Source organism: Geotrypetes seraphini, chromosome 5 (genome assembly GCF_902459505.1).
Source record: "Geotrypetes seraphini chromosome 5, aGeoSer1.1, whole genome shotgun sequence".
NCBI classification, from domain to species: domain Eukaryota; kingdom Metazoa; phylum Chordata; class Amphibia; order Gymnophiona; family Dermophiidae; genus Geotrypetes; species Geotrypetes seraphini.
The window spans coordinates 268,237,102-268,251,157 of NC_047088.1; the positions used below are offsets into that span (position 1 = coordinate 268,237,102).

Genomic DNA, 14,056 nt, shown 5'->3' on the forward strand with positions numbered 1-14,056 from the left:
ATAGCGCTACTGGACATATGAAGCGCAGAAGAGACAGTTCCTGCTCCCAAGAGCTTACAATCTGGTCATGAAGATGAATCAATACAATGTGCTCAGGTAGGGGAATCACAGAGGGAATGATGAGACAGATCTTGGTGCTTAGCAGGTGGGTTGGATTTTGGAATTGAAGCAGCTTTAAAGAAGTGGGCTTTGAGTCTGGACTTGTTGGTATTATTTGGAATATCGAGGTTCCATGAAGAATCTCCAAGGAGCAACATTCCATACTACTACTACAACTACTACTACTAATCATTTCTATAGCGCTACTGGACATATGAAGCGCAGAAGAGACAGTTCCTGCTCCCAAGAGCTTACAATCTGGTCATGAAGATGAATCAATACAATGTGCTCAGGTAGGGGAATCACAGAGGGAATGAGACAGATCTTGGTGCTTAGCAGGTTTGTTGGATTTTGGAATTGAAGCAGCTTTAAAGAAGTGGGCTTTGAGTCTGGATTTGTTGCTATTATTTGGAATATCGAGATTCCATGAAGAATCTCCAAGGAGCAACATTCTATACTACTACTACAACTACTACTACTACATTTCTATAGCGCTACTGGACATATGAAGCGCAGAAGAGACAGTTCCTGCTCCCAAGAGCTTACAATCTGGTCATGAAGATGAATCAATACAATGTGCTCAGGTAGGGGAATCACAGAGGGAATGATGAGACAGATCTTAGTGCTTAGCAGGTGGGTTGGATTTTGGAATTGAAGCAGCTTTAAAGAAGTGGGCTTTGAGTCTGGATTTGTTGCTATTATTTGGAATATCGAGATTCCATGAAGAATCTCCAAGGAGCAACATTCCATACTACTACTACAACTACTACTACTAATCATTTCTATAGCACTACTGGACATATGAAGCGCAGAAGAGACAGTTCCTGCACCCAAGAGCTTGCAATCTGGTCATGAAGATGAATCAATACAATGTGCTCAGGTAGGGGAATCACAGAGGGAATGATGAGACAGATCTTGGTGCTTAGCAGGTGGGTTGGATTTTGGAATTGAAGCAGCTTTAAAGAAGTGGGCTTTGAGTCTGGATTTGTTGCTATTATTTGGAATATCGAGATTCCATGAAGAATCTCCAAGGAGCAACATTCCATACTACTACTACTAATCATTTCTATAGCGCTACTGGACATATGAAGCGCAGAAGAGACAGTTCCTGCTCCCAAGAGCTTACAATCTGGTCATGAAGATGAATCAATACAATGTGCTCAGGTAGGGGAATCACAGAGGGAATGATGAGACAGATCTTGGTGCTTAGCAGGTGGGTTGGATTTTGGAATTGAAGCAGCTTTAAAGAAGTGGGCTTTGAGTCTGGATTTGTTGCTATTATTTGGAATATCGAGATTCCATGAAGAATCTCCAAGGAGCAACATTCCATACTACTACTACAACTACTACTACTAATCATTTCTATAGCACTACTGGACATATGAAGCGCAGAAGAGACAGTTCCTGCTCCCAAGAGCTTACAATCTGGTCATGAAGATGAATCAATACAATGTGCTCAGGTAGGGGAATCACAGAGGGAATGATGAGACAGATCTTGGTGCTTAGCAGGTGGGTTGGATTTTGGAATTGAAGCAGCTTTAAAGAAGTGGGCTTTGAGTCTGGATTTGTTGCTATTATTTGGAATATCGAGATTCCATGAAGAATCTCCAAGGAGCAACATTCCATACTACTACTACAACTACTACTACTAATCATTTCTATAGCGCTACTGGACATATGAAGCGCAGAAGAGACAGTTCCTGCTCCCAAGAGCTTACAATCTGGTCATGAAGATGAATCAATACAATGTGCTCAGGTAGGGGAATCACAGAGGGAATGATGAGACAGATCTTGGTGCTTAGCAGGTGGGTTGGATTTTGGAATTGAAGCAGCTTTAAAGAAGTGGGCTTTGAGTCTGGATTTGTTGCTATTATTTGGAATATCGAGATTCCATGAAGAATCTCCAAGGAGCAACATTCCATACTACTACTACAACTACTACTACTAATCATTTCTATAGCACTACTGGACATATGAAGCGCAGAAGAGACAGTTCCTGCTCCCAAGAGCTTACAATCTGGTCATGAAGATGAATCAATACAATGTGCTCAGGTAGGGGAATCACAGAGGGAATGATGAGACAGATCTTGGTGCTTAGCAGGTGGGTTGGATTTTGGAATTGAAGCAGCTTTAAAGAAGTGGGCTTTGAGTCTGGATTTGTTGCTATTATTTGGAATATCGAGATTCCATGAAGAATCTCCAAGGAGCAACATTCCATACTACTACTACAACTACTACTACTAATCATTTCTATAGCGCTACTGGACATATGAAGCGCAGAAGAGACAGTTCCTGCTCCCAAGAGCTTACAATCTGGTCATGAAGATGAATCAATACAATGTGCTCAGGTAGGGGAATCACAGAGGGAATGATGAGACAGATCTTGGTGCTTAGCAGGTGGGTTGGATTTTGGAATTGAAGCAGCTTTAAAGAAGTGGGCTTTGAGTCTGGACTTGTTGGTATTATTTGGAATATCGAGGTTCCATGAAGAATCTCCAAGGAGCAACATTCCATACTACTACTACAACTACTACTACTAATCATTTCTATAGCGCTACTGGACATATGAAGCGCAGAAGAGACAGTTCCTGCTCCCAAGAGCTTACAATCTGGTCATGAAGATGAATCAATACAATGTGCTCAGGTAGGGGAATCACAGAGGGAATGATGAGACAGATCTTGGTGCTTAGCAGGTGGGTTGGATTTTGGAATTGAAGCAGCTTTAAAGAAGTGGGCTTTGAGTCTGGATTTGTTGCTATTATTTGGAATATCGAGATTCCATGAAGAATCTCCAAGGAGCAACATTCCATACTACTACTACAACTACTACTACTAATCATTTCTATAGCACTACTGGACATATGAAGTGCAGAAGAGACAGTTCCTGCTCCCAAGAGCTTACAATCTGGTCATGAAGATGAATCAATACAATGTGCTCAGGTAGGGGAATCACAGAGGGAATGATGAGACAGATCTTGGTGCTTAGCAGGTGGGTTGGATTTTGGAATTGAAGCAGCTTTAAAGAAGTGGGCTTTGAGTCTGGATTTGTTGCTATTATTTGGAATATCGAGATTCCATGAAGAATCTCCAAGGAGCAACATTCCATACTACTACTACAACTACTACTACTAATCATTTCTATAGCGCTACTGGACATATGAAGCGCAGAAGAGACAGTTCCTGCTCCCAAGAGCTTACAATCTGGTCATGAAGATGAATCAATACAATGTGCTCAGGTAGGGGAATCACAGAGGGAATGATGAGACAGATCTTGGTGCTTAGCAGGTGGGTTGGATTTTGGAATTGAAGCAGCTTTAAAGAAGTGGGCTTTGAGTCTGGACTTGTTGGTATTATTTGGAATATCGAGGTTCCATGAAGAATCTCCAAGGAGCAACATTCCATACTACTACTACAACTACTACTACTAATCATTTCTATAGCGCTACTGGACATATGAAGCGCAGAAGAGACAGTTCCTGCTCCCAAGAGCTTACAATCTGGTCATGAAGATGAATCAATACAATGTGCTCAGGTAGGGGAATCACAGAGGGAATGAGACAGATCTTGGTGCTTAGCAGGTTTGTTGGATTTTGGAATTGAAGCAGCTTTAAAGAAGTGGGCTTTGAGTCTGGATTTGTTGCTATTATTTGGAATATCGAGATTCCATGAAGAATCTCCAAGGAGCAACATTCTATACTACTACTACAACTACTACTACTACATTTCTATAGCGCTACTGGACATATGAAGCGCAGAAGAGACAGTTCCTGCTTCCAAGAGCTTACAATCTGGTCATGAAGATGAATCAATACAATGTGCTCAGGTAGGGGAATCACAGAGGGAATGATGAGACAGATCTTGGTGCTTAGCAGGTGGGTTGGATTTTGGAATTGAAGCAGCTTTAAAGAAGTGGGCTTTGAGTCTGGATTTTTTGCTATTATTTGGAATATCGAGATTCCATGAAGAATCTACAAGGAGCAACATTCCATATTACTACTACTACTAATCATTTCTATAGCGCTACTGGACATATGAAGCGCAGAAGAGACAGTTCCTGCTCCCAAGAGCTTACAATCTGGTCAAGAAGATGAATCAATACAATGTGCTCAGGTAGGGGAATCACAGAGGGAATGATGAGACAGATCTTGGTGCTTAGCAGGTAGGTTGGAGTTTGGAATTGAAGAAGCTTCAAAGAAGTGGGCTTTGAGTCTGGATTTGTTGCTATTATTTGGAATATCGAGATTCCATGAAGAATCTCCAAGGAGCAACATTCCATACTACTACTACAACTACTACTACTAATCATTTCTATAGCGCTACTGGACATATGAAGCGCAGAAGAGACAGTTCCTGCTCCCAAGAGCTTACAATCTGGTCATGAAGATGAATCAATACAATGTGCTCAGGTAGGGGAATCACAGAGGGAATGATGAGACAGATCTTAGTGCTTAGCAGGTGGGTTGGATTTTGGAATTGAAGCAGCTTTAAAGAAGTGGGCTTTGAGTCTGGATTTGTTGCTATTATTTGGAATATCGAGATTCCATGAAGAATCTCCAAGGAGCAACATTCCATACTACTACTACAACTACTACTACTAATCATTTCTATAGCACTACTGGACATATGAAGCGCAGAAGAGACAGTTCCTGCACCCAAGAGCTTGCAATCTGGTCATGAAGATGAATCAATACAATGTGCTCAGGTAGGGGAATCACAGAGGGAATGATGAGACAGATCTTGGTGCTTAGCAGGTGGGTTGGAGTTTGGAATTGAAGCAGCTTTAAAGAAGTGGGCTTTGAGTCTGGATTTGTTGCTATTATTTGGAATATCGAGATTCCATGAAGAATCTCCAAGGAGCAACATTCCATACTACTACTACTAATCATTTCTATAGCGCTACTGGACATATGAAGCGCAGAAGAGACAGTTCCTGCTCCCAAGAGCTTACAATCTGGTCATGAAGATGAATCAATACAATGTGCTCAGGTAGGGGAATCACAGAGGGAATGATGAGACAGATCTTGGTGCTTAGCAGGTGGGTTGGATTTTGGAATTGAAGCAGCTTTAAAGAAGTGGGCTTTGAGTCTGGATTTGTTGCTATTATTTGGAATATCGAGATTCCATGAAGAATCTCCAAGGAGCAACATTCCATACTACTACTACAACTACTACTACTAATCATTTCTATAGCACTACTGGACATATGAAGCGCAGAAGAGACAGTTCCTGCTCCCAAGAGCTTACAATCTGGTCATGAAGATGAATCAATACAATGTGCTCAGGTAGGGGAATCACAGAGGGAATGATGAGACAGATCTTGGTGCTTAGCAGGTGGGTTGGATTTTGGAATTGAAGCAGCTTTAAAGAAGTGGGCTTTGAGTCTGGATTTGTTGCTATTATTTGGAATATCGAGATTCCATGAAGAATCTCCAAGGAGCAACATTCCATACTACTACTACAACTACTACTACTAATCATTTCTATAGCACTACTGGACATATGAAGCGCAGAAGAGACAGTTCCTGCACCCAAGAGCTTGCAATCTGGTCATGAAGATGAATCAATACAATGTGCTCAGGTAGGGGAATCACAGAGGGAATGATGAGACAGATCTTGGTGCTTAGCAGGTGGGTTGGATTTTGGAATTGAAGCAGCTTTAAAGAAGTGGGCTTTGAGTCTGGATTTGTTGCTATTATTTGGAATATCGAGATTCCATGAAGAATCTCCAAGGAGCAACATTCCATACTACTACTACTAATCATTTCTATAGCGCTACTGGACATATGAAGCGCAGAAGAGACAGTTCCTGCTCCCAAGAGCTTACAATCTGGTCATGAAGATGAATCAATACAATGTGCTCAGGTAGGGGAATCACAGAGGGAATGATGAGACAGATCTTGGTGCTTAGCAGGTGGGTTGGATTTTGGAATTGAAGCAGCTTTAAAGAAGTGGGCTTTGAGTCTGGATTTGTTGCTATTATTTGGAATATCGAGATTCCATGAAGAATCTCCAAGGAGCAACATTCCATACTACTACTACAACTACTACTACTAATCATTTCTATAGCACTACTGGACATATGAAGCGCAGAAGAGACAGTTCCTGCACCCAAGAGCTTGCAATCTGGTCATGAAGATGAATCAATACAATGTGCTCAGGTAGGGGAATCACAGAGGGAATGATGAGACAGATATTGGTGCTTAGTAGGTGGGTTGGATTTTGGAATTGAAGCAGCTGTAAAGAAGTGGGCTTTGAGTCTGGACTTGTTGGTATTATTTGGAATATCGAGGTTCCATGAAGAATCTCCAAGGAGCAACATTCCATACTACTACTACAACTACTACTACTACTACTAATCATTTCTATAGCGCTACTGGACATATGAAGCGCAGAAGAGACAGTTCCTGCTCCCAAGAGCTTACAATCTGGTCATGAAGATGAATCAATACAATGTGCTCAGGTAGGGGAATCACAGAGGGAATGATGAGACAGATCTTGGTGCTTAGCAGGTGGGTTGGATTTTGGAATTGAAGCAGCTTTAAAGAAGTGGGCTTTGAGTCTGGATTTGTTGCTATTATTTGGAATATCGAGATTCCATGAAGAATCTCCAAGGAGCAACATTCCATACTACTACTACAACTACTACTACTAATCATTTCTATAGCACTACTGGACATATGAAGTGCAGAAGAGACAGTTCCTGCTCCCAAGAGCTTACAATCTGGTCATGAAGATGAATCAATACAATGTGCTCAGGTAGGGGAATCACAGAGGGAATGATGAGACAGATCTTGGTGCTTAGCAGGTGGGTTGGATTTTGGAATTGAAGCAGCTTTAAAGAAGTGGGCTTTGAGTCTGGATTTGTTGCTATTATTTGGAATATCGAGATTCCATGAAGAATCTCCAAGGAGCAACATTCCATACTACTACTACTAATCATTTCTATAGCGCTACTGGACATATGAAGCGCAGAAGAGACAGTTCCTGCTCCCAAGAGCTTACAATCTGGTCATGAAGATGAATCAATACAATGTGCTCAGGTAGGGGAATCACAGAGGGAATGATGAGACAGATCTTGGTGCTTAGCAGGTGGGTTGGATTTTGGAATTGAAGCAGCTTTAAAGAAGTGGGCTTTGAGTCTGGATTTGTTGCTATTATTTGGAATATCGAGATTCCATGAAGAATCTCCAAGGAGCAACATTCCATACTACTACTACAACTACTACTACTAATCATTTCTATAGCGCTACTGGACATATGAAGTGCAGAAGAGACAGTTCCTGCTCCCAAGAGCTTACAATCTGGTCATGAAGATGAATCAATACAATGTGCTCAGGTAGGGGAATCACAGAGGGAATGATGAGACAGATCTTGGTGCTTAGCAGGTGGGTTGGATTTTGGAATTGAAGCAGCTTTAAAGAAGTGGGCTTTGAGTCTGGATTTGTTGCTATTATTTGGAATATCGAGATTCCATGAAGAATCTCCAAGGAGCAACATTCCATACTACTACTACAACTACTACTACTAATCATTTCTATAGCACTACTGGACATATGAAGCGCAGAAGAGACAGTTCCTGCTCCCAAGAGCTTACAATCTGGTCATGAAGATGAATCAATACAATGTGCTCAGGTAGGGGAATCACAGAGGGAATGATGAGACAGATCTTGGTGCTTAGCAGGTGGGTTGGATTTTGGAATTGAAGCAGCTTTAAAGAAGTGGGCTTTGAGTCTGGATTTGTTGCTATTATTTGGAATATCGAGATTCCATGAAGAATCTCCAAGGAGCAACATTCCATACTACTACTACTAATCATTTCTATAGCGCTACTGGACATATGAAGCGCAGAAGAGACAGTTCCTGCTCCCAAGAGCTTACAATCTGGTCAAGAAGATGAATCAATACAATGTGCTCAGGTAGGGGAATCACAGAGGGAATGATGAGACAGATCTTGGTGCTTAGCAGGTGGGTTGGATTTTGGAATTGAAGCAGCTTTAAAGAAGTGGGCTTTGAGTCTGGATTTGTTGCTATTATTTGGAATATCGAGATTCCATGAAGAATCTCCAAGGAGCAACATTCCATACTACTACTACAACTACTACTACTAATCATTTCTATAGCACTACTGGACATATGAAGCGCAGAAGAGACAGTTCCTGCTCCCAAGAGCTTACAATCTGGTCATGAAGATGAATCAATACAATGTGCTCAGGTAGGGGAATCACAGAGGGAATGATGAGACAGATCTTGGTGCTTAGCAGGTGGGTTGGATTTTGGAATTGAAGCAGCTTTAAAGAAGTGGGCTTTGAGTCTGGATTTGTTGCTATTATTTGGAATATCGAGATTCCATGAAGAATCTCCAAGGAGCAACATTCCATACTACTACTACAACTACTACTACTAATCATTTCTATAGCACTACTGGACATATGAAGCGCAGAAGAGACAGTTCCTGCACCCAAGAGCTTGCAATCTGGTCATGAAGATGAATCAATACAATGTGCTCAGGTAGGGGAATCACAGAGGGAATGATGAGACAGATATTGGTGCTTAGTAGGTGGGTTGGATTTTGGAATTGAAGCAGCTGTAAAGAAGTGGGCTTTGAGTCTGGACTTGTTGGTATTATTTGGAATATCGAGGTTCCATGAAGAATCTCCAAGGAGCAACATTCCATACTACTACTACAACTACTACTACTACTACTAATCATTTCTATAGCGCTACTGGACATATGAAGCGCAGAAGAGACAGTTCCTGCTCCCAAGAGCTTACAATCTGGTCATGAAGATGAATCAATACAATGTGCTCAGGTAGGGGAATCACAGAGGGAATGATGAGACAGATCTTGGTGCTTAGCAGGTGGGTTGGATTTTGGAATTGAAGCAGCTTTAAAGAAGTGGGCTTTGAGTCTGGATTTGTTGCTATTATTTGGAATATCGAGATTCCATGAAGAATCTCCAAGGAGCAACATTCCATACTACTACTACAACTACTACTACTAATCATTTCTATAGCACTACTGGACATATGAAGTGCAGAAGAGACAGTTCCTGCTCCCAAGAGCTTACAATCTGGTCATGAAGATGAATCAATACAATGTGCTCAGGTAGGGGAATCACAGAGGGAATGATGAGACAGATCTTGGTGCTTAGCAGGTGGGTTGGATTTTGGAATTGAAGCAGCTTTAAAGAAGTGGGCTTTGAGTCTGGATTTGTTGCTATTATTTGGAATATCGAGATTCCATGAAGAATCTCCAAGGAGCAACATTCCATACTACTACTACAACTACTACTACTAATCATTTCTATAGCACTACTGGACATATGAAGCGCAGAAGAGACAGTTCCTGCTCCCAAGAGCTTACAATCTGGTCATGAAGATGAATCAATACAATGTGCTCAGGTAGGGGAATCACAGAGGGAATGATGAGACAGATCTTGGTGCTTAGCAGGTGGGTTGGATTTTGGAATTGAAGCAGCTTTAAAGAAGTGGGCTTTGAGTCTGGATTTGTTGCTATTATTTGGAATATCGAGATTCCATGAAGAATCTCCAAGGAGCAACATTCCATACTACTACTACAACTACTACTACTAATCATTTCTATAGCACTACTGGACATATGAAGCGCAGAAGAGACAGTTCCTGCTCCCAAGAGCTTACAATCTGGTCATGAAGATGAATCAATACAATGTGCTCAGGTAGGGGAATCACAGAGGGAATGATGAGACAGATCTTGGTGCTTAGCAGGTAGGTTGGATTTTGGAATTGAAGCAGCTTTAAAGAAGTGGGCTTTGAGTCTGGATTTGTTGCTATTATTTGGAATATCGAGGTTCCATGAAGAATCTCCAAGGAGCAACATTCTATACTACTACTACAACTACTACTACTAATCATTTCTATAGCGCTCCTGGCCAGTTCCTGCTCCCGAGAGCTTACGATCTAGACAAGGGGAGGAGCCAGAGCTCGGAGTTTGTGTCTGGCACTCACCTGCTGGGGTCTCCTTGCGCGAGGCTGGCTTCTGTTAAGGTCAGGGGTCACTGCTCTGGACACTCGCCCCCTCACTGTCTCATCGTGTCCTCACGCCCAGCGCAGCAGCATCTCCGTCTGTCTCGCTCTTCTCTAGCTCGCTCTCCTCTTTCCGGGTGCGCTCTCGTCGCAGCTGCCTCTCCGCTTCTACCGGCTCCCCCGTCTGCCCCTCTCGCTTCAGCTTCACTCCTCTCTCCGCCTCAGGCTCCGCCGACGTCACAATCAGCTGAAGAGAAACGTCCAGAAAGCGCCAGAGCCTCACGTCAGCGGCGCAGGCCCCGCCCCTCCGCCTCTTGGCCGAGAACGCGCCAATGAGGAGACGCGGGAGCTCGCGCTAGGCGGGCGGAGGAGCGACCGTTATTTCTGTTGGTGCTCTAGAGAAAGCCGGACCCGGGCATTTCTCAAAAGAATTCAAACTTTGCAGGGATAAAAGGGCTACAGAGGAGTGTAGTATTAATATAGAATGGAGGCCAGGGATAACGTTTCTCTTCCTAAGGTGACTGAAAAAAGAGGACCTAGGTGAGTATCTGAGGTTAATTAGCTCACTGTCACACAGATAGGGTAATGAGCTAAGTTGGACAAACGAAGCCCTTGAAAGAGGGGGCTGTGGATCAATGAAGAAAGAAAGGTCAGGTTGTTTGTATTCTCCCATCCTCTCAGAGCATTATCTCTACCCCAGGACATGTGGGAAAGTGGGCATTTTCCATTCTGGTCCATTGTGTACATTTGCTACATTTGAACCTGAGGCAAGATGAAGGAAGAAAATGGGGCATACCTTCTAAGGCTGCTTGAAAATTAACAGAAACTTTGGGTAAAAATGCTTTGATGATTTTGTAGGCCTCAAATTAGTGGGAACAATGACCGAGGAACCCATTTTTCTCAAAATGCTTAGGTTAATTTGTGGGGACAAAAATAGGGGTTAAGATATTTGATTATGGATGCAGTAATTAGAAACATGATAGTTCTATATAAAACATTTTTTTCCAGTGCAATAGGTGTGTCATTCTGAACAAGCAGGTTGTCTCCCTGTAGCCGCAAGCCATATGCAGATGGAATACACTTCAGATTTTTTCCCGTGATCCTCCTTCACTTGGACCTCTATTGCCCACCTGCAGGTTTTTCCTTCTGCTTGCAAAGTACGGTAGTGTTTCTGTTCTGCTCTCCCTTAGCAATGCAACAAGAAGCAAGCCCTGATATAGGAGGCAGACCTGGATTATTGTTGCTATCACAGGGATATGGTTCAGTGAATCCCATGGATGGGATGCAAACATACCGGGATATAATATTTTTAGGAAGGACAGAGATGGTTAAAAATGTGGAGGGATACTTCTTTATGTAAAGATTGATATCCAAGCGACTGAAATACAGGGGACCTGGGGAGAAGAAGAAGCAATATAGATTGTTCTGAAAAGAGAAGATGAAACTTCTATCTACATGGATGTAGTCTACAGAAATCTGACTCAAATGCAACAAATTGATAAAGATCTGATTGCAGATATCCAAAAGTTCAGAAAGAAAGAGGAAGTGCTGCTTTGGGTGATTTCAGTCGCCGGAAACTGACTGGAAAGTTCCATTTGCGGAATCGAAAGAAGTAGGAAGATTATGGATGCTTTCAAGATGCTCTGCTCAGACAAATGGTGACGGAACCCACGAGGGAAAAGCTATACTGGATCTGGTACTCACAAATGGGGAGAGTATCTCTAATATTCAAATGGGTGCCCACCTGGGAAGTAACGATCATCAAATGGTTTGGTTAAATATAAAAGCTAAAGTGGAGGGTAGCCATACCAAAAAGTCCTAGATTTCAAATGTACAGACTTTACTAAAATGGAAGAATACCTGAAAAAAGAGCTGTTAGGATTGGAGAACATAAGAGAAGTGGAAAATCAGTGGTCTAAGCTCAAAGGAGCAATAAAAATGGTTACTGACCTTTATGTGAAGAAAATAAAACAAGAGAAAAAGGAAACCAATGTGGTTCTCTAAACTGGTAAAAATAAAGGCAAAAGAGTTGGGATTTGTGAAATATTAAACTCATGAAAAGTTGTACAGAAAGGGACTACCAGGTGAAACTAAAAGAAGCCAAGAGAGAGATATGTCTGGCGCAAGCAGAAGAACAAATGGCTAAAAATGTTAAAAAAAAAGAAGACAAAAATTTTCAGATATATTAGTGAAAGGAGGAAAATTAAAAATGGAATTGCAAGTCTAAAAGATGCTATGAACCAATATGTGGAGAGTGATGAAAAAAAAGCAAACGTGCTAAACAAATACTTCTGTGTTCACAGAAGAAAATCTTGGAGAAGGACCAAGATTGTCTGGCAACGTTACACACAAGAATGGAAGAAAGTGTTTATGAAACTTGAAAAATTGAAAGTGGACAAAACGATGGAACCAGACGGGGTCCAACCCAGGATATTGAGGGAGCTGAGAGGGGTTCTGACGGGTCCTATTAAAAATTTGTTCAACAAATCTTTGAAGACAGGAGTAGTTCCTGGGGATTGGAGAAGAGCAGATGTGGTGCCAATTCACAAAAGTGGTCACAGAGATGAAGAGGGAAACTACAGACTGATAAGCCTCACTTCAGTTATTGGAAAAATAATGGAAGCATTACTGAAAGAAAGGATAATTCCTAGAATCTAATGGGTTACAGGATCCGAGGCAAACATGGTTTTACTTAAGGTAAATCGTGCCAACCTAATCTGATTGAATTTTTTGATTGGGCGACCAGATAATTGGACCAAGGACATATACTAGATGTAATTTACTTAGATTTCAGCAAAGTCTTTGACACAGTTCCTCATAGGCTCTTGAATAAACTCCATGGGCTGAAGTTAGGACCCAAAGTGGTGAACTGGATTAGAAACTGGTTGATGGACACGCCAGAGGGTGTTGGTTAATGGAATTCACTTGGAGGAAGGAAAGGTGAGTAGTGGAGTCCCTCGAGGATCGGTGCTGGGGGTCGATCCTGTTCAATATGTCTGTGAGTAACATTGCTGAAGGAAAGGTTTGCCTCTTTGTGGATAAGAACATAAGAATAGCCTTTTTGGGTAAGACCACTGTAGCCCGTACTCACGGTGGCTAATCCAGGTCACTAGTACCTGGCCAAAACCCAAGGAGTAGCAATATTCTATGCTACCGATCATAACAACATAAGATTTGCCGCTGCTAGGTCAGACCGCTAGAGTGAGTACGGCCCTGTACCCTGTTATGAGCGCTGGGTAGATTGGCGGCCAGCTTTCGATCCTTGCACAATCCTTGCTGAAGGGAACAGTGTCTGGCCTGCCCAAGGAAACTTTCCAGAGTGCAGTTAGGAAGGAGAACCTGGAAATAGGTAGAAAAATTCTGTGGTCAGAAAACAGGCAAGGAAAAAGGGGAGATGCCAGACCTCCCCGGGAGGGAAGGGAAGAAGAAAGAAGGAGACCCTGGCAAGCTAGTTAACAGAAGACAAAGAGAAACCATAGCCTAGGACCAACATGATTTGAATAAATACCTTCTACTAGTTTTTCTGTCTCTGCTTACACAGAGTCAAGAATCTCTATTTCATCCCAACCTGCAGTCTCTGCACTTGACAGCTTAGTACCTCTCAAAATAACTCCTATTCAGTTTTCTCAACCTGTATGAGACATTATCCCAGGACAAGCAGGCAGCTATTCTTGACTGATGGGTGACGGCACCGACGGAGCCCCGGTACGGACAATTTTAGAGTGATTGCACTCTAAGAACTTGGAAAGTTCTGGTAGGCCGCGCACGCGCGAGTGCCTTCCTGCCCGACAGAGGCGCGCGGTCCCCAGTTTCTTAGTTTCCGCGGAGCTAAGAAGACGTGTGTTCAACGGCTGTTGAATATATTTTTCGATTTTTGCCTTCCACGCTCGCGTAAACCCCTACCGGCTCTAAGTCTGCCAAAAGAGTCTGCTTTGAACACTCCTCAATCTGC

General features: G+C 42.4%; 1 protein-coding gene across 3 annotated transcripts in view; it reads right to left on the reverse strand.

The window, feature by feature from the left end:
- Positions 1–10,383, reverse strand: part of DNAJB2 (DnaJ heat shock protein family (Hsp40) member B2) — a 246,423-nt gene extending 236,040 nt beyond the window's left edge. Inside the window, exon 1 of one of the 3 annotated variants that reach the window (XM_033946760.1) lies at positions 10,087–10,383. The gene's annotated coding sequence lies outside the window, so the exon portion shown is untranslated. The remainder of the gene's footprint in view (positions 1–10,086) is intronic. The other 2 variants (XM_033946759.1, XM_033946761.1) reach the window with 2 other exon arrangements.
- Positions 10,384–14,056: the final 3,673 nt, after the last annotated feature.